Source organism: Harpegnathos saltator, unplaced genomic scaffold, assembly GCF_003227715.2.
Source record: "Harpegnathos saltator strain DR-91 unplaced genomic scaffold, Hsal_v8.6 scaffold80, whole genome shotgun sequence".
Lineage (NCBI taxonomy): Eukaryota > Metazoa > Arthropoda > Insecta > Hymenoptera > Formicidae > Harpegnathos > Harpegnathos saltator.
This window is the reverse complement of record NW_020230649.1, coordinates 622501-647500: the sequence shown is the minus strand read 5'-3', so window position 1 is coordinate 647500 and position 25000 is coordinate 622501. Positions and strand designations below refer to the sequence as shown.

At 50.3% G+C, this 25000-nt stretch overlaps 1 protein-coding gene and 2 long non-coding RNA genes across 3 annotated transcripts in view; 2 read left to right on the top strand and 1 right to left on the bottom strand.

The window, feature by feature from the left end:
- The window catches only part of LOC112590422 (uncharacterized), a 92649-nt gene extending 68684 nt beyond the window's left edge, over positions 1 to 23965 (top strand). The window contains exon 3 of the long non-coding RNA XR_003114192.1: positions 21632 to 23965. This is a non-coding gene — a long non-coding RNA (uncharacterized LOC112590422). The remainder of the gene's footprint in view (positions 1 to 21631) is intronic.
- The window catches only part of MESR6 (misexpression suppressor of ras 6), a 720981-nt gene that overhangs the window by 232172 nt on the left and 463809 nt on the right, over positions 1 to 25000 (top strand). The gene's annotated exons all lie outside the window — the stretch shown is intronic.
- Positions 1 to 25000, bottom strand: part of LOC112590421 (uncharacterized) — a 186783-nt gene that overhangs the window by 101665 nt on the left and 60118 nt on the right. The window lies entirely within an intron of this gene.

Sequence of the window (25000 nt, the reverse complement as noted above, 5' to 3'; positions counted from 1 at the left end):
ATCGCCCCCGGCCGGTGGGCGATTCATCGCGTTAATATCGAAATTTCAGGCACGACCGACGGTTGCGGCTTTTTCCGTTTTATTTTCTTTTTTGTTGTTTATTGCATGTATCCACGATAAATTGTAACCGCGTCGCCCTTTATGCGTTCGAAAGTAGTCTGCTTGGGGGGGTGGAATACGTTAATATCGTGTTTGCGCAGGCTCGATTAATAATCATAATGTCACCGTTTTTACTCGGGACATGGATGAATTTCGTGATGATTAAAATAAATTATTATCAGTCGTCAAAATTTGGGTTGATTTCGGTGCATGAAGAGATTGGGGGGGGAGAGAGAGAGAGAGAGGGGGGGGGGGGGGGAGAGAGAGAGAGAGAGAGAGAGAGAGAGAGAGAGAGAGAGAGAGAGAGAGAGAGAGAGAGAGAGAGAGAGAGAGAGAGAGAGAGAGAGAGAGAGAGAGAGAGAGAGAGAGAGAGAGAGAGAGAGAGAGAGAGGACCTGTCTCGACATGGTTATAGTATTGGCACACGTCGGGACTCTCGACTTTTTCCATTAGAACTAACACGTCCTCGAACGCATCCAACGTCAAATGAGGCGAAGTCGAGAGAGAACTCTCCTCTCTGACTTTGCGATAACGCTAGATACAAGCGGCGCTGTTGCCTTGAAAAAATCATTTCCCCGGAACAAATCGGGAGGAAGGCGGCTCGTTGAAATGCACGGTGTTCGAAGCGTCAAAGGGAAGGCAAAGTCTGCAGAGCAATTCCGTCTGGAGTGCGTTTACGCCGATGTGTCTCTCTTTCTCTTTCCTCCCGCTCCTCCACCCCTACCTCCACTTCTTTCTCTCTCTCTCTTTCCCTCGTGAGCGCACGCGCGCGCGTTCGTTTTCTCTTCCTCGCATAGCCGCAGCTATTATTTTTCATCGGTGTGGGTGACTGTACGCCAGAGACGAAAGAGAGCTTCGAAAGAGGGAAAGATAAATCGAGAGAGTGGCTACGAGGCAGAAACGGCGAGCAGAAAGAGGAGAGGGGCCGAAGGGATATGGGGGAGGGCGAGGACGACATAGGGAAAGAGAAAAAGAGAGAGAGCGAGAGCGAGAGAGAAGAGAAAAGGGCAGAGCGACACGGGCGGCGGGCAGGGTGTGTAGGGGTGGCTCATGGAGCCGTTCGTGTTTTATCTCCGGGTGAGTCCGCCGAAGTCGGAGTGGAAAAACGGGGTAAAGGGTTAGGGAACTGAAGAGCAGTAGACTCGGAAGGGTTGGGTCGGCTGGCTGGCTGGCTGGCTGGCTGGCTGGCTGGCTGGCTGGCTGGCTGGCTGGCTGGCTGGCTGGCTGGCTGGCTGGCTGGCATTGATCTGCACTGCTCCCAGCCACCCCGTGTGTCGGCTTTTCTTAGTACAGTCGCCTCCTCTTCCTCCTCCATCTCCACCACCGCCGTCTCCTCAACCTCTACCTCTTTCTCCTCTTCTTTTTCCCGCCAAGCTACTATCACTACTACTACCACTGCCGCTGCCACCACCACCACCACCACCACCACCACCACCACCACCACCACCACCACCACCACCATCACTACCGGTAACGGCAGCAGCAGCAGAAGCAGAAGCAGAAGCAGAAGCAGAAGCAGAAGCAGAAGCAGAAGCAGAAGCAGAAGCAGCAGCAGCACCAGCACCAGCACCAGCACCAGCACCAGCACCAGCACCAGCAGCACCACCACCACCACCACCACCACCACCACCACCACCACCACCACCACCACCACCACCATCACCACCACCACCACCACCACCATCACCACCACCACCACCACCACCACCACCACCACCACCACCACCACCACCACCACCACCACCACCACCACCACCACCACCACCATCACCACCACCACCACCACCACCACCATCACCACCACCACCGCCACCACCACCGCCACCACCACCGCCACCACCACCACCACCACCACCACCACCACCACCACCACCACCACCACCACCACCACCACCACCGCCACCACTGCTGCCGCTGCCGCCACCACCTATGCCGGCTAGCCACCCAGTCAGCCACCCAGTCAGCCAGCCAGCCAGCCGACTCTCCAATCTCCCATCGCTCTTTTCATCATTCCCTCTTCTCTGCACCGGCTTCTTTCTTTCTTTCTTCACGCTTGGCCCGCACACAGGAGACCGACGATCCCGGGACTCACCTCTCAAGGACGCCTGTCTCTCTTTCTCTCCTTCCTTGCGCCCTCTCGCGCTTCTCTCTTTCGGTTCTTCCTCCACCTCTATCGAAGGGATCATGAGAAGAGCCCTGTGCAGTCAGCAGTGCGCGAACCCTCTTGCCCTTGCCTCGCTCTCGTCCGAGAGACTAGCTCTCGCGAGGCAAAGGGAGAAAGGGTGAGGAAGGAGAGCGCGCGAGGGGAGGAGAGAGAGAGAGAGAGAGAGAGAGAGAGAGAGAGAGAGAGAGAGAGAGAGAGAGAGATGGTCATGCGATGATGAGATCGGATTTTGCCGCGTCCCGACATCGCCAGGCTTGATGATGGGTTTCCATCTATCCGATCTGTTGGCTACGCACGTTCCGGTATGACGAAGTATCCGTTGGGATTAGATTACAAAAGTACTCGTTGTGCGCCTGCACGAGTATCGAATGGCGCCTAAAAACTGGACTAAGGGACTTTCGGCGTGCAACTTTGTTTTGTCGTGGCTATCAAATATCGAGATGGAAATGGGCAGCGTGTCCGTGTTAACAGACGGATGAATGACATAGTGCACTTATTATAATGCATCTCTTACTATTTTCAGTCACCATGTTCGTTCTGGATAAAATCACCAAAGTCATGATTTTTGTTGAACGGACACTAATTTGCATCTTACGCTGAGCTTTTTTTGTTTGTTTATCGATAAACAATATCGTTTATCGATAATCTTATCAACTATTATAAGCTTCGAAACTGTTAATGGATGCTGTGTGCGTGTTCTTGTTAAACCGTGAGCGATGAAACGCTTTTTCTCATGGAAATTTATTTTGAGGCTTATATCTGACACGGAAAAAAAAGGCAGGGAAGACCCGCGAGAGGGAGAAATAAATTCGACTTGGAACAAAAATTTCCCTCTCAGCCTTATATTTTATCGTTTTTAACAATCTCCCGTTGCTTTCGAGACATCGTCTTTCTATTTGATTATCTTGAGAAGCATTAAAAAGATGACTTAATAAATTTGTATTGCTGCCCGACGATTCCAATAACCCCGATACGATAGGGTTAAGCGAACGACGCTCGGAAGAAATAGTGATTATTAAAGGCTGACCTACGAGATGCTGAGCAAGGATGAGAGGGCGTTCACTAATCCCTCGCTATTACGTTACACCACCGACAATTTATCGAACGTGAACCAACGCGAGGTCAGAAGCGAGAGAGTTCCCCCAAGATAATGACTCTTCTTCAACGATCCCTTTAAATAAGGCCGAGATAAATCGAGCCAAGTCGAAGATCAATTACGCGCGCGCGCGCACGCGCCTGTGTATATTTTTTACCGGATAATCTATGCATATTTCTTCAATCGAGTTGGAAAGAATAATGGAATACACGACGTTCAACTTTATGGTTTCTCTTCGCGTTTTATCTACGATAACTTTTAAGAAAATATTTCAAAGACGTGTAAGATTATTTTTCTGTGTAAGATTATAATTTTTACCAAGACTGCTTTTGCGACATTGATATTTTGATAGCGACAAACATGACAAATTAAAAAAAAAAGAATAATTTTAACCAAAAATAGTCTTTTACGTATAGCACATGTTTTACTTTTTGTGAAGCACTATGTAATATTTCCATATATTTCCATTTTCAAAAATTGGCTGTTATTAAACTGTAGTAAAATATTTTGATCCACGTAGATTAATGTCTAATTGTTAAAGTCTCGAATAAAAAATCTTCAAAATATCAATCTTTGTCAATTTGGCTACAAAATTTGGCGTAAAATTTGAATAGGAAAAACGTATGGTAATTAAGAAAGTATCACATGATAACAGAAGAAAATGTGAATACATTACGAATATTGTGATTTAAGTAACATAGATATGATTGAGAGAAAGAGAAGGGGGGAGAAAGAGAGAGAGAGAGAGAGAGAGGCGAAAGTCTCGCGCATTATATTTATCGCGCGTCATCATCGACTTAATAAGTATTTTCGGTATCTGCACCGATTATCGCAAGCCGATTCTAAATACTGTAATTGCGGACAATACTCGACGTAACAGGTTTCAGGGTGCTTGCAGCTGTTCGTCAATTTGAACTTTGACACCAGTGTGATTAAGTAAATACCGTGCAGACACTTGGTGCTATAAACAGCGTCCCGGAAGTTGGACACGGGAAACTATCGCCCGTAGGAAATACAACTATCGCGAGTCGAGTCTCGGTTGAGTCGCTTTACAACCCGCAACTCCGACGATGCGCCGTATTCGCGATATTTGCACACTGCAAGTGGCAAACCGCATCTTCGCGATTACATACATTAAATGTGTCCGTGCTCGCTCGTCCCGAATCAACTTAATTATTTTCGCAGAGTAATCCTGCGACGGTGTCGACATAATTTTCCACTAATGCAAAAACCGCGCAAGCCGATGCAGAAAAATGAATGAAGACCATTATACGCGTTACGAAATAACGCGCGCTCGAGAGCGCATTTGTGCGCCACCATTAAAATTCCTTCGCCGTGGCTTGTCCTTCAGTGCAATTAATGTTCCATTAATCGCATGAAGACACACCGAGCACACGGTGTAATCTAATAGTCGGCGATCTCTCTTTCGCCCACATCTCAATTTTGTTTCGTATTTGGACTCAGACGTTTAAGTGTCCATGTAAATTTGTTCTGGAGGAGGAAGGGTCGCACATTGAGCCCGTGTGTACCTTCGTCACGTTGTCTCAGGACATTGCCTCGCGTGTAAAAGGATCTCTGGCAAATATGACCGTCAAACAGTCGCGGACACGACACGGCGCTCTTGTTTGACGACATAAGGCCACATCTGCTTATCATACGCTCCGCCACGTCGGAGCATTAATAACCCACTAATATGAAGTAAACGTCGGTACACCTCAAAACGTCGCACACGCACAAAATGCATGCCGCGAGTAATTTTCGACTAACAGCGGTGTGAGCGATACTTCGGATTGCGCAGGATCGTCACGCTTCTATACGAAGATTAGCAAGCGAGATCTGACGCTGCGAACTTTTATGACTTGTATTGAATTGTGTGGAATTTATCTCTATACTTGTATCGAATCTATATCAAAATTCAGACTGATGAATTTCAAATCGATTTATCCGAACGATATTTCTTTTTTTGGGAGGAGAAAGAGAATTCCCTTCTTTGCCGCTCACGATATTATTCGGGGGCGTTTAGACGTACGACCAACATTACCATCCCATCGAGCGTGGTAGAGGTGTTACAAAAACTTTCTCTCCTTCTCTCTCTCTCTCTCTCTCTCTCTCTCTCTCTCTCTCGCTCTCTCTCCCCCTCTCTCTCCCCGTCTCTCTATTTCAGATTAAAACCGGCAGGAACACGTGGCATGACTCGAGAATTCGAGAGATTCCGGTCTTCCCACGCGTATATCTTAACCCTTATCCGCGTCCATCCTCCTCTCTCCCTCAACCCTTTCGCTCCCTTTGCTCTCGAGATCCCTCGCGTCCCCTGGGCATTCCAATGGAATCTACATACGAAAAGGAGGAGTGCTTTCCCATGTCCCTATCTCGCGGACACCAGGCGACCTATCCATCCAAAGAAACCTAATCTTCTTACCCTCCGCACGAGGAATTCCCGGAGAACGTTAGTCGCGTGATATTCAAATTTTAAAAGATTGCCTCTTTCTCTCTCTTACGCCTCCGAGAACGAGGAAAAGCGATCGGAGTCTCGTGCGCGAGACTCGTTGCGCAAAAAATGCTGCTCCAACAGCGCAATCATCTCCGATCATTTCGAGCGTTTCACTCGTCGAGCAACACCAATCACTCGCAGATCACGTACGTGCATCTTCTTTACTTTTACCACTTTCGCGGTTGCTCGCCAACGGATTTCAAGCCGGTCGCCGAAAGATCGTCGACCCTAACCGGCGCGCAGCAGCGGTGCGTTTCCTTCTCGAATGGCTGAATATAATTAAGCACGATACGAATCAATCGAATAAAGAAGTAGACGGTTAACGTAGCCCGTAACGAAAGAAAGGAAGCAAAAAAAGAAAATGAAAGAGAGAACGAGATGGAAGAGAAGCGAAAGAGTAGAGGAGCACGATCGATAGCTCTCGGGTGCCAACTGGGCGCGACATCTGCATGCAGATGCATCCCGAGTGTTCTCACGTTACTCAGGTGGCGACTGACTTTCTGAATAAATTACCGATGCGAGAAACGCGCGCCCGGGAGAGCGAGAGCGAGAGAGGTAGTCCCCGAAAACATTTATAGACACCCTGTTGTGTACACGGACACGCCGGGGATAATGGGTCTACCTGGATGTTCAACCCCTTCCGCTTCTTTGGCCGCCGGCTGCACGAGCGGACCCCACTTTATGCTCGTTATGCCATTATTTCTCGAGTCAGTTTATTACCATCGACCTGTGTCATCCTTTATGCAGAATAATTTGATATCCCTCGGCATCGGAGGGCACGTATAAGAGAGACCTCGTGCGAGCGCGCATCCGTTTTCACATCGTTACGTCGCATCGATTGCGCGCGTTCCCGTTCTCACATCGAATGACATTCTTCTTTTAATTGCGCTGAGCGCCGGCGCGCGGATGACACGCCGGCGCAGCTCGTGATTATAATTACTGCTCAAGAGTCTCATCTCTTTAAGCAGTATAGAGAGAAAGAGAGGCAGGGGGGTGGGGAGGTAAAAAGAGAAAAAAATGTGGAATTTCTCGTGCGTCCCCCCGTGCTCGACGTACATTACTTATTCGAAGGTCTTTCTCGTTACGCGAATGAATCGTAACGCTCATTACGATCTCCATCGCGAGCGAATTTTCGCGGCTCTCACATCGGAGTTAGCTCGACCAACGGTCACGTTAGTCACACGTATGCGCGTGCGAAACACGTGCGAAATCGCGCTCGAGTGATGCTGCAGGACGACGCGCTGCGTCCCGAGGAAGGAAAAATAGGATAAACGCAAACTCGCGATAACGCGCGCGGCGTACACGGGGAGTCGTCGAGCGACGGTGTTGCTTCTGAATGGCGGCGGCCGGGCGGCGCGTTTCGCTCTGCCGGGTGTACAAACGACTTCTTGTTCGCAAAACAGAAATTACCGCGGCGCAGCGTGGCGCCGAGGAAGGACAGTGGAAAGATGAGGACACGAAGATTCCATTAAGGGGTAACCGGCGGTAATGAATGGAAGATACCCCCTCACGCCACCCCGAGACCTCCTCCTACCCCTGAATTTCTCGTTCACTTCGCGCTCTCTCGCTCTCTCTCCCTCTCCCTCTCCCTCTCTCTCTCTCTCTCTCTTCCTCTCTCTCTCTCTCTCTCTCTCTCTCTCTCTCCCTCTCCCTTCTTCCTCATACCCGCTTCTCACCTCCCTTCCGCCCCGCGGCGCTGCGTTTTCCTCCCGTTCTCTCGCCGCCTTCGTCTCTCGCTCTCAAGTTCATTGCTGCCGACGGTCTGTCCTGCTCGCACCATCCTTACTACTACGAGCAGGAAAGGCCAGCGTAATTTTCCTCTCGGTAAAAAATACTCTCGTTTAACTTTTCCTCGCTCATTATTCCCTACCGCCCTGACCTAACCCGACTTGACCCCGAAGGCGGCTTCCTTTAATAACCCAGAAAGAAAGAGGAGCGCCGACGGCGGCGCTAGCAAGTGAGAAGGATATAGGAAGCGAGACCGGCGGAGAAGGCCGAACGGGAGGGAGAGAGACCGGAGTAACGCCAAGGGCAATCCTTGGATGCTAATTTGTAACTGGGCTACTTCCGGGACAGTGGTTCCCCGTCGCGCGCCAAACTTTATCTCTACCATCATTCTCGAATTACGCGAGCTCTATCATCCGCACGCGACCGCGGATTGAACGTGGGTCCGGACGAGAATTGGGAAAGTTTTACACGGAGATACGCGATGATCTTCCTTTCGGAAGAAGAAAGCGGAGAAAACTTTCGCACGTGTCATTTAGACTTAGCAGTATCCGCGGATTATTGATAACGATCGTCCTCAACTTGCAAACGGGATTGTTCGTGTGTGCGCGCGAGTACGGTCCTCCTTTTTTCCGCGGTAGTGAGGCAATGTGTTAAATTTCATAATTTCTCGGAGATGACTCGCATGACCGGCAGAATCGAGTCTGTGGGTGCTATGATAAGGAAATTAGTAAAATCGCCTGATATTACTCTCTCCCTCTCTCTCTCTCTCTCTCTCTATTTATTTAAATTTTACTATTTACTTATTTACTTAAAATTTGCAAAACAAAAATTTTCGGTCACAAAGCTAAAAAGTACACAAATATTTCACGAATATCTTGCCAAAAAATCGGTTCACTTAGTCGACATGGGACTTGTATATGATATTCAATAGTTTTTATAGATTATTTTTATAGATTATGTCGCAAGCACACCTGTCGTCTTTGTACTACGGAGGAATAGGTTAAGAGGTGACGTTACATTTCAAGAAAGCACGTCGTACGTCATAAACGCGTTGATTACATCGAGCAATATCAAGACGAAAGCTACAACGCGGTGCGTTAAATTTCGGAAAGGAATGAACGAAACTATATATTTAATATGCAATATAATATGGAGAATATTTATCAAAAAAGCGCCAGACTACGCGCGGGTAACGTCGAAGAAACAGGTAATGAAACACGACGGTATGTATAATCCGAAGGATGAGCACCTTGAAAGATCCTCCGGTGGCACGGCAAGGGATGGTTTTCCTTGCATCGGCAATTAGTCTCATCCCCCCTGGATACCCTTCGTTCTATCCTGCCGGTTATAGCAAGCAACCCCATCCACGGCATTTAATTACCTTACCAACCCCAGGCTAGCAGCCTCGGGGCCAAGGTCACGAGCCATTCAACTCCTCGTATTTCTCAGCCCACGGAGGCACACTGACCGCGTTTGCCCTTAAGCTCCGCTTCTAAGTGTCGATTGTTCGCCGTGCGGATTCGAGATTTTCGCGAGTGATCGTCGCGAGCTCACCTCCTCGCACCACCGTCTCTGCCGCGAACATGTCATGAACAAAGATCCTAATTTTTGAGAAAACCTTTTGGACGACGAACAAGAGCAAGAGGATGAATGTGTAGAAAGAGAAAAAGAGAGATTCGCCAAATTATTTATCGCAGACCAAATTTCTACTACCAAACTTTGTTCCACAAGGACAAAGAATTTACTTAAATCAACACGGAGATAAAGGAACCAAGGGCGTTTTGGTCACGTTCATTCGCCCAGACTTTCTTCTCCGTGCACGTCGATCGTGCGAGTTACCATCGGCTCACTCGATCGATCTAATCTGTCACTTTTCAGGCTGTCTCACGCGACCTGGCACGACAATAGTTCAACTCGCGGAACCGTTCGAGTCTGTCTCGCGTGGATACGAACGATCGCGCGACGAAATTCGTGAACGGCTGGTCGATAAGCCGTAAATTCGCGCGAGCGGCGTTTTCGAGCGCCCACTTCTGTCCGCTTCATTGACAAGGACGATGAAAAGACGGCGCGCGTTTCTCCGCGCGTTCGTCCCTTTTTCGCCGGGTTTCGCGCTCTCGCGTGTTCCAGCGCCATAATCCATAAATCAAACTGCTCGCCGGAGCCTCGATCCTTTATGGGCTATGGAGGACCCGTTCGCGCTCGCGCGCTCGATATACCATCAGCGTGTCGCGCGATCGCCATCACCACCGCCACCACCGCCACCGCCGCCGCCGCCGCCGCCGCCGCCGCCGCCGCCGCCGCCGCCGCCGACTCTGACTCCGACTCCGTTCGATATCCTGCGACGTACCGCTCGCAGTTTTTATTTATTTCCGCGGAGTTAACGAACGAGACGCCGGCTATTGTACGCCTCCATCGGCCGCCGCCACCGGTGCGACATCCTTTTTACGATCGATTTGGAGAGAGACGCCATTTTCGCCCGGCATTTATACCGGCAACTTGTAATCCCATAAATCAGCCGTTCCGCCGGTCCTATCTGCTCCTACATCCTCTCGATTCTTCGCGAGCTCGACTATATCGCGCGCCCGCTTATCCTCCCACCGACGACGCGCTCGCTCGCTCGCTCGCGCGTTCCTTTTTGCGTTCCGCGAGGATAATTTCGCGACAGTGCCGGCGATATTTCTTAGAGCGTAATGGAGAATATTACGGCGAGATAGCTGGAGAGTTTCTCTCCCCGCCACGCGGATCGTCCTTTCTTCCCGGATACTTTGATTTACGAGGCGCGCGCGCGCGCGCGCGTGCACGAACGTAGCTACGTTAAAATAGCTTCGTCGTCGCGCGGATTTCGCGCCCGTCACTGCCGCCGCCGCCGCGCGCGCGTGTATCTCGGGCGTAAAGTGGGCCAGCATTTCCTTATAGTCCGCGTGTCGGCTTGTTTATGTCTCGCTGGGTTATCGGCTTATCGGGCATTGATTCCGGCATGCACCGCGCGCCTTATCTCGCGACCGGTTACCTTGTTCCTCTATCTAACACGCCAACGATACAGGGACGATGTAACAGCGCGTTACACGGGCCGCGGGATGTCGCGCGCGGCCTACGGGGAATCCTCTTCGTCGCTGCCCACGCGCAAACACGGATGCGCGCGTGCATTTTCGTCGCGATAGCTGTGGACCGCTTCCTCGAGGGAAGTTCCTCAGGTGGAGCGTGTGAGGAGGCCGCGTAGAGCGTGGAACGCGCGGCGCATGCACGCGGCGGGACATGTTGGCGCGATAACGTCCCTTCCCCGTTCCCGTAAATCGAGAAAGTGGAAGACGCCATTTTTCGCAGGAAGGAGGAAGCGTCCTCTCTTTCTCTCTCTCTCTCTCTCTCTCTCTCTCTCTCTCTCTCTCTCTCTCTCTCCCTCACTCTTTTTCTCTCTCTCCTCTGCGCGTTCCTCGCGAGAGCGCGCATACGAGCACATTCGGAGGGTGGGTGGGTCGCGGCACGGCGCGGAGGCAGCAGCGTGAGATGGCACGCGGGTAGTAGCGCCGCCGGAGGGAATCGGGGAGGAGGTGGAGGGTGAGCGAGAGAGAGAATGGGGTGTATGTAGGGGCGCGCTCACACATATAGCGGGGTGGTGGGTGCACCTCAGCCGCCCCCGAGCTGCGCAGAAGTTCCTTCCTTCCGCTTGATCGACATCGATTCCAAGATGGCGGCAGGTCGGTGGTGCGCTCACGGCATACATATCGGCCCATTCTGCGAGCCACCCCGCCCTTAGGGGGACCTCTTTTGCCTCTGCGATCCACCCTCTCACTCTCTCACTCGCTCTCGTTCTCTCTCTCTCTCTCTCTCCCTCTCTCTCTCTCTCTCTCTCTCTCTCTCTCTGTCTCTCTCTCTCTCATTCTCCGCCACCCATCCTGACGTGCTCGTCCACATTGTAGGGTGAGGTCGTCCTGGGGACGACGCAGGGGTGGGGGCTGGGGGTGGTATAGTCGGCTCACGAGATGTCCGGGCCGATATCGGAATCGCATTAGAACGCCCGCGCCACTTTCGCCCCCGGGAACACCGAACCACCCTCCCCTTTTCACATCCGCCCGTCCGCCCGCCCGACCGCCTCGTCCCTCTCCACATCGGTCGCCCTCCGCGACTCCTTTTTCCTTCGGCTGCCTCCAGAAATATCGGAGGAGCCTCACGACCACGCCTGCCGACCCACCGACGTGCCTCGGGCCCGAAATGCCGTCTCTACCACTTGTACGTCGGCTATAGAATATCCCTTTTCTGTCTCCCTCTTTCTCCTGCGCGAATTCGCAGGAGTTCACGAAGTTTCTTAGGTGACTTAGGCTTAACGTCTGGCCTCGCGTGAGGGCGCATTTCGCGATGTTTATCTGTCAATGAGCGAGAATTTCGCACGAGCAAGCCTTGATTTTGCATTTTCTGTCCTGCATTACACAATCATGGAATCAATCGTGCGATTTTTTGGCGAAATTGTAGAGAGGAATTCGTCGTCGAGTCAGGTGTGACGAATCTCGCGATAAGTCGGGAAAGTTGAGCACCCTTCATGTGCCTTCGGAACATTCTGACTTTTCGATAAAGAAGCAGAGGATTTTTCGCAACTTTCATCTATTGTTCATCTATTATCAATTATACATATGCGGATTGCAAAAAAAAAAGTAATAGTATATCGCGCAAAATTAAACACACCTGTCTGCGTTTAACATGGCGAGTCGCGCCGTTGATAGCTGATAAACGATAAACAACATACGTGGTTCCGCATTCGTTTCATCGCGAATGCTACCTCAGGGAGCGTCGGAGCTCCGACCACCGGCTAACCGCGAGAGAAGAGGTGCTTCTTGACTTTACGTCCGGTGAACGATCGGAAATGTATGGCGGCACCGCGCGGGTTTTGACAGGGCTGACTTAGCGCTCGGAAAACATGAACAAGAACGGCTGGGGAAGAAGGTGTGTAATGGGCGTCAATGGGTATAAAATTTCCTGCTTGCACAGGGAAATGAGATCCTGCATTGGCCGCCGCTCAAACATCCTTATCGAGCGAGTCCACGCTGCTCGTTAAGGATGCTCCTTCAATTTCGTATGCTCGCGCTCGACAGGACAACGCTCGAGGAGGGTAGCCATCGTACCCCTCTTCGAGGGGTAAGGCGGTTGGCTCGACGGGACAGAGTTAAAGAGGGAGAGAGAAAGAGGACAAAAGTGAGAGAGCGAGAGAGGCAGAGTAAAGGTCGAAAGCAAAGCCGATTAGGATTCTACCGAGAGATCGAAACTTCACCTCGCTGCGCCCTCCTACTTCTCCTTCGGCCGATCTGGAATTCCCATTCCGTCGTATCTCCCTCGCCTTAGCGAATTCCACGTTTCTCCTCGGTCTGACGCATGACCCGTATAGGGTCTACCGTGAAGAAAGCGGGGAGCGGGGGCGCGCGGCGGAAACGTCAAGGAACACCGGAAGTAATCCCTGAAATAATGGCACAGCCTACGTCCGATAAATCCGAAAAAGGTGGCCTCTATCTTGAGCGGCGGCCGCCGCCGCCGCCGCCGCCGCCGCCGCCGCCACCGCCGCCACCGCCGCGGCGGTGGGAGAAACGATCCCTCGACTCCCTCACACAGCCCTCTCCGCGCCCGGATACACTTTCTTCCCCCGAGCACACGCGTGCGTATTATGCGCACGTGTGCGCACCAGCGAGAGAGGCCGCGGCCGGGGGTGGCAGCGGGGGCGAGCGGCTCCGAGGAAGGGGGATTATGTCTACGTAGGAAAAGAAGGTGGATGGTTGGAGCCGAAAGGTGGAGGTGAGGCGCGCGCGAGCAGTCGCGGACGAGAGGGTGGGAGGGGGAAGACGAGGACGTGCGAGGGAGAGAACGGAAGATTGATCTGCCGCGCGCGTATCTCCGATACGCGTTTTATTCGTTCCTCCGCCTCCGCCCGCTCGCTCGCTTGCTAACGCGTTACGCCACCCTTCCTCCAGCTTCCTCCCTTCACTCTACCGTCACCCTCAGCTTCGGGATCGCCCCCTTGCGCCGCGGCCGCGGCCGCGATGACGACGGCGGCGGCGGCGGCGGCGGCGGCGGCGGCGGCGGCGGCGGCGCCGAAAAGGGACACAGATAATCGTGTAAACCGCCGCACCTGCCGGGATCGTGAGCTCGCGTAAACATATTTGTAACGTCTCCCTCGTCTCTCACGCGGCCTCGCGCGGCGACAACTCGACGCCGTGCGCGGGCGCACGCGACGCGACAGCGTCTCCTGAAAATTTAAGTGACCCCCGGGGTTTAGGTGCGCGAATACGCCCTCAATTATTCACGCGACATCCAGACTTCCGAGAGCCCCGAAGGATGGATTCAACCGAGGTGTCCTGCGCCGTCGTAATTGTGGTTTTTAAGGGAAAACCTCGGCAGACCGCGCGGGCGCTTCGTCGCGCGGCGATTACGCGTCGCAGATTTTCACGCGGGCTTTGCGGAAAGCGATCGTCGGCTCGCCGCCGTTATTCCGAGATTGTTCGCGATTGTTCAAGCTCCGAGCAAGTGCTTTGCGAAAGGGCTGGGCCGTAATGCGTGTAACTGTGGACGATATATATGAAAAACATAAACGTGTGATCTCTCCGTCAAAGTTTCTCGCCAAACTCTCTCAACACAATAGAATCACAAAATGGAATCTTAGCAATGTCTTGAAGAATATAACTAGACTTGCCGAAAATTTCTTATGAGAAATCTGAAAGTGTGTACGTTCGTTCATACATACGTATACGTCACACCCGTACGGCGATCGGTGGAAAGTTCAAAGTGCACTTAAAAGCTCGCGGGAGCGAAATTTCTCAGTGTCGCGTGCCGCGATTCTTTCGCAAGTCTTTCGCATGCTCGAGTGAATTAGGACAGTTATCGAGCGGTTTATCGCGAGCCCGTTGTGTCTGAAACATCGCTCGCGAACGCGGGAGGTAAGGAGGGTGCGGTAAGTGCGCGGATAATGAATCGCCCTTCGCGAGCCGTGCGCGATCGGACAGGATCATAAATTGACCTCTATAGCTCGCCGAGGTCTCGGATTTCGTTCGGGAATATTTAACATAAAATTGAATTTCGTTATAACGAAGAGCGATCGCGCGCACGGATGAGGCGGAAGGCGGGACAGGAGAGGAGATGCTTACAGCGTGCGAGAAATCGACTCTTGAAATTATTGCCCGTGAAAGAGAAAGGGTGAGAGAGAGAGAGAGAGGGGAGGGGGGGAAGAGGGAGCATAGAAGGGCTGCGGCGGCGGCGGATTTCTACGCGTCATTACGCGAGGATCGAGTCATGAAAATCGGCGAATCGAGCGGCGATTATTCAAACGAAACCTTTAACAAGATTCCCGCCAATCAGCTGCCGTAATGATCCTCGACCGCCAAAGAGGAGGAGGTATCCCCTTTCCTTCCTCAGCCGAGTCGCGTTCGCCGCAAAACGACCGGCGGGACAGCACGAGGAAAGGGCAAGATAGAAAAGTCTCCGCGGCTTTTCGCGAATAATGTCGGGCACAGTTGCGGTGGACGATAATCTATGTAAACGTGATACTTTGTCGCTAAAGAACACGCCAAATGGACATTGCGAACATAGGAAACAGAAAGTAATATTTGTGCTCCGGCAAAGTAAGCCATGTGCGTTTTATGGTTTTCAACACAATCCTCGACTGTTGCAAAAGATGATTTTGCGACATTCTCTCTTTGATATATTTTCCACCATCTAGCGGTTTTGTTTCTTTTTTAGGAATCTCCTGATTGTGAAATATAAAATTAAAAGCTGCTATTATAATGACACGCTTCTGAATGAATCTTCGAGCAGTGTCTTCCTCTAGCAAATTTTTCGTATTGTACGCCATAATATTGCGTAAGTTATAATTTTATCAATTTTATCTATGGCACATTGTCTTTTGAAAGAACCGCCAAGATGCCGGCAAGTAGCCGTCTACGACGAGTCGCTCGACTATATCCGGCAACAACGCGACTGTGCACTCCCGATATCGGTAATTGAATGGATCGGAGCGACTTTTCTCGCGCGATAAAGATCAAGCAAGTACCAAAGCTGCGCCGCTTTTAAAAGCCCGTGCTTTCGAGCTCGGCAGCTTCGTCGGTGTACGCCAGATTTCTCATTACGTAGAACCTACACAACGCGCGCGCACGAACACGCACGACGCCGTTTTCCCTCCGCCTCGACTGCCGTTGATACTCGATCGCGTTTGCTGCTGCTGCTGCTGCTGCTGCTGCTGCTGCTGCTGCGGCGGCGGCGGCGGCGGCGGCGGCGGGTAGAAGAGGTAAGAGAAGGTGTGGAGGGCGGCGAACGAATAAGGGGCGGAAAAGTGCGAGACGGAGGAAGGAAATGGCGAGCGGAGGAGGTCGGGAGGTAGTTTCGAAAATTCCCATCGCAGTCTGGAGTTGCACGCCCGGCTTTTCCGACGCCTCTTCCCGTTCGCCTCTTCCATTTCCTCTCTCTCGTACTCTTCCTTCTCCTTTTTTCCCGCCCCCTCCGACTCCGCCGTCGCGCACCCTCTCGCCGCTCCCGCGCCGCTGCTCTCCTCCACACCGCCCCCGGCCCCTGGTCCCCGGCCCCCGTCCCCGCCCCGAGCCTCCTGCACTCCGCGGGCTCTCACCCCGTTTTACCCGGGCGAGCGCAAATTTATTCCGTCGACTCGGCGACGGCGTCGGGTGGAATCGCAGTACTTTATACTCGTCGAGAATCGATAGACAGCCGCGCGCACGGATATGGAAGCACTATATTTTCTCTCGTCGCACCTCCGTGTCGCTCTCCCGGAAGCCTTGTTGTCAATAAAGAGAGCACTTTCCCGGCACGGACTTTCATTATTTCTTTCTTTACACCCGCGGCCATCCACCGTTTCGCCGCCGCCGCCGCCGCCGCCGCTACTGCCGTTGTCGTTGCCATTGCCATTGCCGTTGCCGTTGCCGCCATCGACGACGACGACGACGACGATGACGACGACGACGACGATCGGATGTCTGTCGACGCACGATTCTCTCGCAAAGTCGCTCGTTTTCATTTGTAACAGCAGCAGGATCCACCCGCGCGAATCCTAAATGTATGGCGCGGTATTTCCCAATGATTAGCCACGAAACAAAGTTTCGTTCTCGCTTCGCGGAGAAACGGCCGCGGATCTCTTCGTCTTTTGCCGAACAGGAAAATATCGTAATAACGCGGCATGTAATCATAATAATCGTCAGTTCAATTAGCGAGACGCGTTTTTAATTAGCGAAAATATTCGGGAATAATAATAATAACAGTAATAATCATCGTAATTTCGTTCCCAGCGATGAGAAAAACACGCGTACGATACGAGCACGTAGAGTGCTCGACGAGTGTATTCGGCGGACACGGATTTCGAATAAAATAAACGGCGGGAATATCGGAGGCGAGAGAGGGATGGGGAGGGCGGGAGCGCGCTTTTTTCCTCCTTCCATATCGTGTATGAAATTATTGCAAATCGATGAAAAGCGTTTACTCGCTTCTCGCCGGGATTGCGTCCAGTTAGAAGGAAACACGTGGCGCGAGTGCAGGCGAGCGTGTACACGCGAGTTTCCGCCCACCCGACACAAACGGAACGATATTTCCCCGCGCGAGCACGCGCCGCTTTTCAATCTTCCGCCGTTGCACTCTCCTGCGATCGCCGCGCAAAGCAAAACAACCTAATCGACGCGAACGCGAGCCCAAATTCGACGCTCGATCACACGGAAGAAACGCGAAATCCACCGTTCCGAAGGGTTGAAAACGTGCGACTCTTCGTCTCTCTCCCTCCCTCTCTCTCTCTCTCTCTCTCTCTCTCTCTCTCTCTCTCTCTCTCTCCCCCTTCCTCTCTTTCTCTCTTTCTCTTTCTCACCCCTTCTCTTTCTCTCTTTCTCTTTCTCACCCCTTCTCTTTCTCTCTTTCTCTTTCTCACCCCTTCTCTTTCTCTCTTTCTCTTTTTCTTTCTCGTTCGCTCGCTCGTGTCCAAAGCGAGAGGAGCCTGCTTTGAACGCGGCCGCTAAAACGCGGACACGACGGTCTTCCACTACTACTACTACTATTCCTGCTACTACTACTACTATTACTATCACCACTACTACTCCCTCCGTCGCTCGCTCTCTCCTTTTCATCATTCCCATACCCGTAAATACGGAGAAGATGGAACCGCCGTCTCGGCCGTAGACGGTTATCCGCGACGGTGGTTAAAGAGAGCGAAGAAGAAAGTCAGATTTTTAGAGACCGGTCCGATGCACAGCCGCAGGGTAACTTGGCAAAGCAACTTTTGGAACCTTCTTCCTATCGTGAAAAACGTTACCGGAGTCGACGGTGAGCGACGGTGGCGAGAGCAGGGTGGCGGTGGCTGCTGCTGCTGCTGCTGCTGCGGGTTGCTGGGGCGGTTGGCGAGTCGGTAAAAGAGGGAGGGGAAAAGATTTAGAAGGTGGTAGGGGCTGCGAGTCGGAATCAAAGGAGTCCAAAGAGCTTTTCCAAGCTTCTCTCCCTCCGCTCGGCTAGATTGAACTTCTTTTCCGCTCAGGAGTTTTCCTATTACTCCAAATTTTCAAGCCGCGCGCCGAGGCAGCCGCGTCCGCGCTCGCGTCCGCACTCGCGCTCGCGCTCGCGGCCGCGACGGTTTACATGTACATAATGTACGGCTGTCGGTGTTTTACATGCGCACGTATGTACTACGTACAACTCGATGGCTGCCTGGAGCGGCAGCAGTCTGAGCGGGAGCGGGCCTCTCGGACCACGTTAATTAATATCATGCTAACTCGCGTTTGCGTGCGCGTGTATGTAAAGTTTTCGGGGCGTGGAGCGCTTTTTTCGTCGCTGGGAACGCGGTGTTTTTCGAGAGGAGCGAGGTGCTTTCTTCTGTTTATGAATAAATTAACGTCGTTGTTGAGGAGCTATACGTACATAGTCCGTTTCGTTAACTCTCTCGTACGGTCTCTTTTGCGATGTAAATCCACGCCGACAAGCGTGGAATAGGTAGATAATTCCCATCGGAATCTTTCTCTCGAGATCCTCTAATCGTTCGCTACACCTCGGGATGCAGCAAGCGGGAAGAGAATATCTCGTGTCCAAAGACGCTGAGGGAGACAGATATAGGTATTTAAAAAGAAAAATTAGAAATAATAAGTGCGTAAGGTATGCAGTCTTTAGATAGAGCGTGCGTTTCTTCCCACGTAGGTAATGTTCAGTAGCGCTTTCGCTTTCTTTGTATCGGAATTTACGACTTGCTAGGTGACGAATTAATCGATACGATAAACTCAGTTTCGAATGACGGACAAAAATTCGCGAGATGACGTCTCTCTCTCTTTGTCTAAGCGTGCTCTACTCGTGTCAGGTTACGTGAGAGCGACAAATTTCTTTGCAAATTGGAAGAAAACCAAGCGACCGTCAGGAGCGAACTAAAATAACGACCGACATTCCGTTTCAATTTTAGACGCGCGATTCTATGGAAATCGTTAAAACGTCCCGGAATGTTAAAGAGAAAGCGCACGGCATCCCCGGCTCGAGGATTCGTGGCGTGAGGCAGCATAACGACGCGTTAAAGGCGTCTCATTAGTATCTCCACTTTAAAGCAAGATTCCCCCTCCTCCAGTCCCGCGCATTCTCTCTCTCACCCTTGACTGGGCCGGCTAAGTAAAAATCAATAATTCCTTTATCGTACAAATTAACGTTAAGCATATTCCACCCTCGTACACGAGGCCTACTGCCGACGTTACACCGTTTCCTGCCGCTCTGTTCTGCATAATATCACGGAATCGCGCCGACACCGCGCCTGTTTCTTTCACCGTACTCTTTCCCTCCCGAAATTCCTCCCGAGAACTCGCCGATAAGGCGCTACAACGATACCATGATATCGATAATATGATACGGTTTACGCGAACATTTATTGAAGCAATAATAGTTGCGTCATAAGTCACGTTTCTTTCCAATCGATATTTGTACGAAATATTTCACGACGGAGCTTGATCTAATATACGCTCGACATTATTAGCAATGATTTGTGCTCGCACACTGGTAGGCGGCTTATCGATTCTTTGCGCGAGTGTTGGAGAAGAATACATATTTGCTATCCTCGTCGGAAATTATTTATGACTGGACTCGCGCGATAAAAGCAGTAGAATGGTGTGTGTGTGTGTATGTGTGTGTGTGTGTGTATGCAGCGTTACAACATATAGCCGAGAGGATCTATCGAGAAATTATTCAAGGAATTACTTATTCAAAATTGTTGGATTGATTATAAGCGGAACTATTGGGGATAATTGTAAGAATTATTAATTAAGAATCAAAAGAGGTATATGCGTCCGTAAATTTACGACGAGGATATAGCACATAAAATAAGCCACAAGAATCACATTAAAAAAGCAACATTACTTTCGCAATGACGTCAAAATTCTTTCGTCAATTTCCCCGTCGGTATTCCCAAGTCATTTTCTTCGATCTAACTGAAAATTTTAACGAGAAAAATAGTCCCAACTAAACTTGCGCAATCAGATTCGAATATTCGACTTCGACCGATGTATGGCACACAGACGCATACTCGCTAATGCGACGCACAATGCGCTCATGCATTTTGCAATTCTTAATCATTATCCAGTTGTACGCGACGTAACGTATAAACGTCCGTATTGGCAACACCACAATGTCTACAACGTCACAACGTTCACAATGCGGAACACGATACTCTGCCGCGCGAAATCGAGTCTGACGAGCAATTTCGCGCGACGCGTTGCACCCACGACTATTCATAATTCGCCGAATGCATGGCACACAATACGCATATACGCGCGCGCGACACCGCTATTATTATCGTCTCACGTGACCGCGTGTGGAATCGATAACCACTTAAATGAAATTGTTTGCGTCAGATATAGCCCGTCAGCACGATGCTGGCCGAGAGCGCCGGATTCATTAAGTCAATCACCGACGAGCGGCAATTGTGTGTGCATCGCTCTAATGATAAATATTGGAGGTGTCCATAGGTAATGGAAAGTACGCGGAGAAAAGTTTTATTCCATAATATACCATACTGCATCGAGTAACTGGGATATAAATTCCTAGTCCAAAGTCCAAATGTATATATTATAACGATTAATTGTCCCTTTGGATATCTTTTTAGTTCTACAGCGTGAAAATTTATACCGGATAATATATCCGAAGTATATCCCAGCTGGACAAGTTGGTATGGTATTTTTTACGAATGCTAGTATCTTCTAAAAAATTATTTCTGTATGTATACAGAACTCTTCTTTTTATCAGTTCTTACGCGTGTTATATATGTACGATATAAACAATATTTTCTTAGGATGCTTTTTGTGTGATCAAAGTACTTTTCACATTATTAATAAAAAAATAAAAATAAAAAGTTCATAGACTTTTAAATGTACTTCATTTTAAAATACTTGATCACTTATGGATGCCTTCAATATCTATATTATATTTCATTCAAAACGTATTCGAAGGAGGAAGAAGAAGGTCGACGGTTCAAACACGTGGAAATTCCACCCACTCGTCGCAAGTTGACGAATAATGCGCGATGCACAACGATAAGGTTTCGACTGACGTCGAGCGATGCACCGAGCGATTCGCTGCCTATCGAGGTACCTTATCGAATGACATTACCGTTTGGGAAATAAATGAGCCGCTTTATGATGTAACGCGTTTCCATCGTGCCTATATGCACGTGAAATTAAGATAACGAAGTCACGGTGGAGTGCGGATGTAAAGGGTCGAATCGTACCGCCACGAAGAAATGTCTTCGCTGCAGTTTCGATTTGAGGGAAAACTAAATTTATATCGTTACTGTACTTGAAAAGGTCGTTTACGTGTTGACTTTCAGTGAGGCTGTAGTCTCTTGGACATATCTTGAAATTATAGTTTCAATATTAAATAAGAAAATAATTCTCTCTGTGTCTAGCAATTTTACAATAAATTGCAGCACCAAAGAACACGTGTCTATATATGTTAGTGATATATTTTTATATATATATTTTTTTCTATATATGTCTGAATATTTGAAATTCATGCATAAAAGTAAAGTTGAATATATGACGACTGATATCAAAACGCGCTTTTCTTTTCTGTTGCAGGTAGGTGAACCGAACGAAGCTAGAGCGATCACATCGTCACGGCCACGAGTCCTCGACCCGCGAGGAGACACGAAAACGGTGCATCACGTGTACTCGCGACCTTGACTTCCCGCGGCATCGGAACGCTAAGAGGTTTACCTCGGTAAACCCTGGTATCTCGGGATACCACTCGGGGTCTCGGTCGAGGGATTAAGACGGGGTTGTTGAGCAGCAGGACGACACGGCGGACGGGGCGAGAGATGGCGGTGACGCTGACGGAGGCCGAGACCGAGACAGAGACACAGAGACGGAGACGGAGACGGAGAAGACGCGGGGCGAGAATGAGAAAGGGAAAGGAGACTGTAACCGTACGCCCGTATAATTGATTGAGTCTAATGAGTTAAAGAGGATGTGCTACGGTCGCTCGATGGCAAAAATTAAAGAGTCCCGTCTGGGTCATGAAGGCGACAGCGGAAGGCCGCGGAACAGAGAAAGTACGGGAACTTGGCTACTTCCCTCTCACCCCCGGCTGACCCCCCTCCGTCGTCCCCGCGCCCCCTTTTCACCGCTGCTTCTTCCGGCATCTCATTCGGCGTCCACGTCGACCGTTGGCGCGGGAAGCGTTGATTGTAAATTAGTTAAAGGAGATGCTTCATTAGGCGGAGACCGTCTCGCGCCGCTTCTTGAGGGCCGCGCAGTCTCCCTGCGCGTTTAGCTGTTTTTAAAGGGGCTCGCGGCATAATAACCGGCGCTCCGCCGCGGAGGCCGCTCTCAAGCAATTACGTAACTCCGTAAGAGACGGGATGAAACGAGCTACGTTTTATTATCGGCGAGATGACGACGACGACGACGACGACGACGACGACGACGACGACGAATGGAGTTTTTCAGTCACGCGATCGCCGGTTTCCACGTTTCGCTGATTTTTATTCCCGGCAAGGATGAGGTCACGGTCGAGAGACGGGATATGAATAATACGAGAGCGAGATACGCGATAAGGAGTATGCGCGGCATTATACTCGACAATTATTACAAGATATATTTGTAGATCGTCTATCTCATCGCATTCACGTATTTTTTCGACATGACGTTACTTTCTTATTGCGTCTTATATAACGATGTATCTGCAACACAATCTATTACGAATCTCCTTGACTTCTCCTTACATGTATAATATAATCATTGGACCGACGGACAAGTAACGGGACACTCGATGAAAAATTAGAAGAACGTCAATTAGTTGATCGATGAAGTAGTAGGGGTACCCAAAAGTAATCAAATATTTGAAAATAAATTCCAAATGGAGTAATTTCAGAAAGATAGTTTCAAAACGGATGAATAAAACATGTGAAAATTCACACCTAAACCTTCCATTTTTTAAGTCAATGATAAGTTAAGTGTCTCATTCACAAATCACACTCTAAGAAAATACTGTTTATATACTACATAGCTCACACACAAGTAGAAATCGATAGGAATAAAATTCTTCTAAATACACTTGATTGCTTGTGGACAGCCGTAATAATCAAGTCTCGAATTTCGCAAAATCTCGTAACTTAATACCGATATCGTCGAACGGAAGAGGAAATGAACGCCTCGCGAGACCATAGCTCGACGCTTGAGAGCATCGAATCCGCTCCGAAGCGAATTACGGAGTTCGCCCTTCATCGGAGCGTTCACGCGCTCATCTCGTCTACGCGATATTACTTTTCGGCAGGCTCGCGGGTTTCGCGGGCGCCAGCTCGCTCGCCGACGTCTTTTCAATTTGCAGCGAGATGAAAAAGGTGGCAACGGCGAGCCGAGAGATAGCTGGATAGCGAGAGAGTCGCGGGCGCGAGGGGAAAACTCGTGGACTAACGCGGCGCAGCGTGCGGCGGGACGGAGGCGCCGTCGTCGCGGTGTCTTCCGCATCCCCTAGGGAAATTATTGACAGTCAGCGAGGAAATGACGTCGTAAATACCACGCCAAGGCGAAGCCGCCGTTGCCGTCGCCGTCGCCGTCGCCGCCGCTCGCTTTTCTGCTCCTCCACTTTCTCTCCTCTTTTTCCTGCTTCTCTACGTTCTTCATCCTCTCCGTACATGTGTTTTCCCCGCCTCCTTTCGTGCGCCACGCGTGTGCGGCGCTAATCCTAGCGGACGTTGTTTCCAACACGCTCGCGCTCGCGGAAAAATATGCCCGCGCCGCGTCCACACAGCCGGCGTGATGCAAGCCTTAACACGCGGTACAATTAGGTTGCCAATGTTTTCTAACCGTACAGATTATTCCTTGGACATTAATTTAGGATTCTCCCAGCGACAGAGATCGCTGCTTAGACACATTTCAGCACCAGCTCCCGTTTCAAGGCTACAACTACCAAGCGGTTTGTAATTTATTATATAATAAATATATTATAATACTATAATAAAATTACTCAATCAAATCTATTAAAAACTACCAAAATTCATGAAACGATGCATTTCATATTTTTAGTGGACGTTGAACGAAGCTAAAGATGGATATTTTAGATTTCTAAATAAAAACATAACAAGTTTCTTGCCTTGCCTTGCCTTGTGCAACATTTTTCTTAAAGATTCTATCATTTTCACCGTCTGGTAGAAATAGGTTCCATTGATCGTCGGTAGTTCTAGCGTCTCAAAGACGTTTTTCAGAAGTTTGCCCAGGATCGACTTTGCTTCTTTGAGTGATCGACAGAAGAAACCAATCGATACGATTAGACGACAACAACTTGGTTGCATCGCATGCTAAAGCTCCCGTGTTGAGGTCTGCGTGCGCGCGCTGGACCGACCGCCTATTTACGGAGACACCGTGACGTGAGACTCAGCAGACTGAGCCCTCTCATCTCACCGAGACGCAACGGTCGCTTGCTCGTTGAAGCATTGGCCGTTTCGTCGGCGAAGCCGCTGCCGGTAGGAGAACACTTCAGAGAGCGAGGAGGCTTCGGCGACATCGGCTTTGAACTCGCAGCCGCGCTAAACGATCGTTTTCAGCCGGAAGTGTCACGCGCGCGCGGCTGATCGCGCTCGTTCGTTTCGACGTTTCCTCCGTAAAGCGCTCGCTTTGTGATACCGTATCATTCCGCCGTATTAACTCGCGGACTTTACGCGCCGTTATTCATCGGTTGCTGCGTCGAGCGCAAAATTTCGAGCGCGGCTATTTTTGAGCGTGTAGTTTCGTTCTGCAGTCATCACCGGTCACTCAATCGATCAACGTGAGATTAACAGAAGATCGAAGTTCATCATTATGATATTTATATAGCGAATGTCCGGCAATATTCATCGTTATGATATTTATAACGGTTCACCTCTCGGAACCAAGAAAACCGCGATTTACGACGAATCGATAGAAGAACAATTAAACCGAATCCCGTTTTCTTAAAAAGCCAAATTGTCA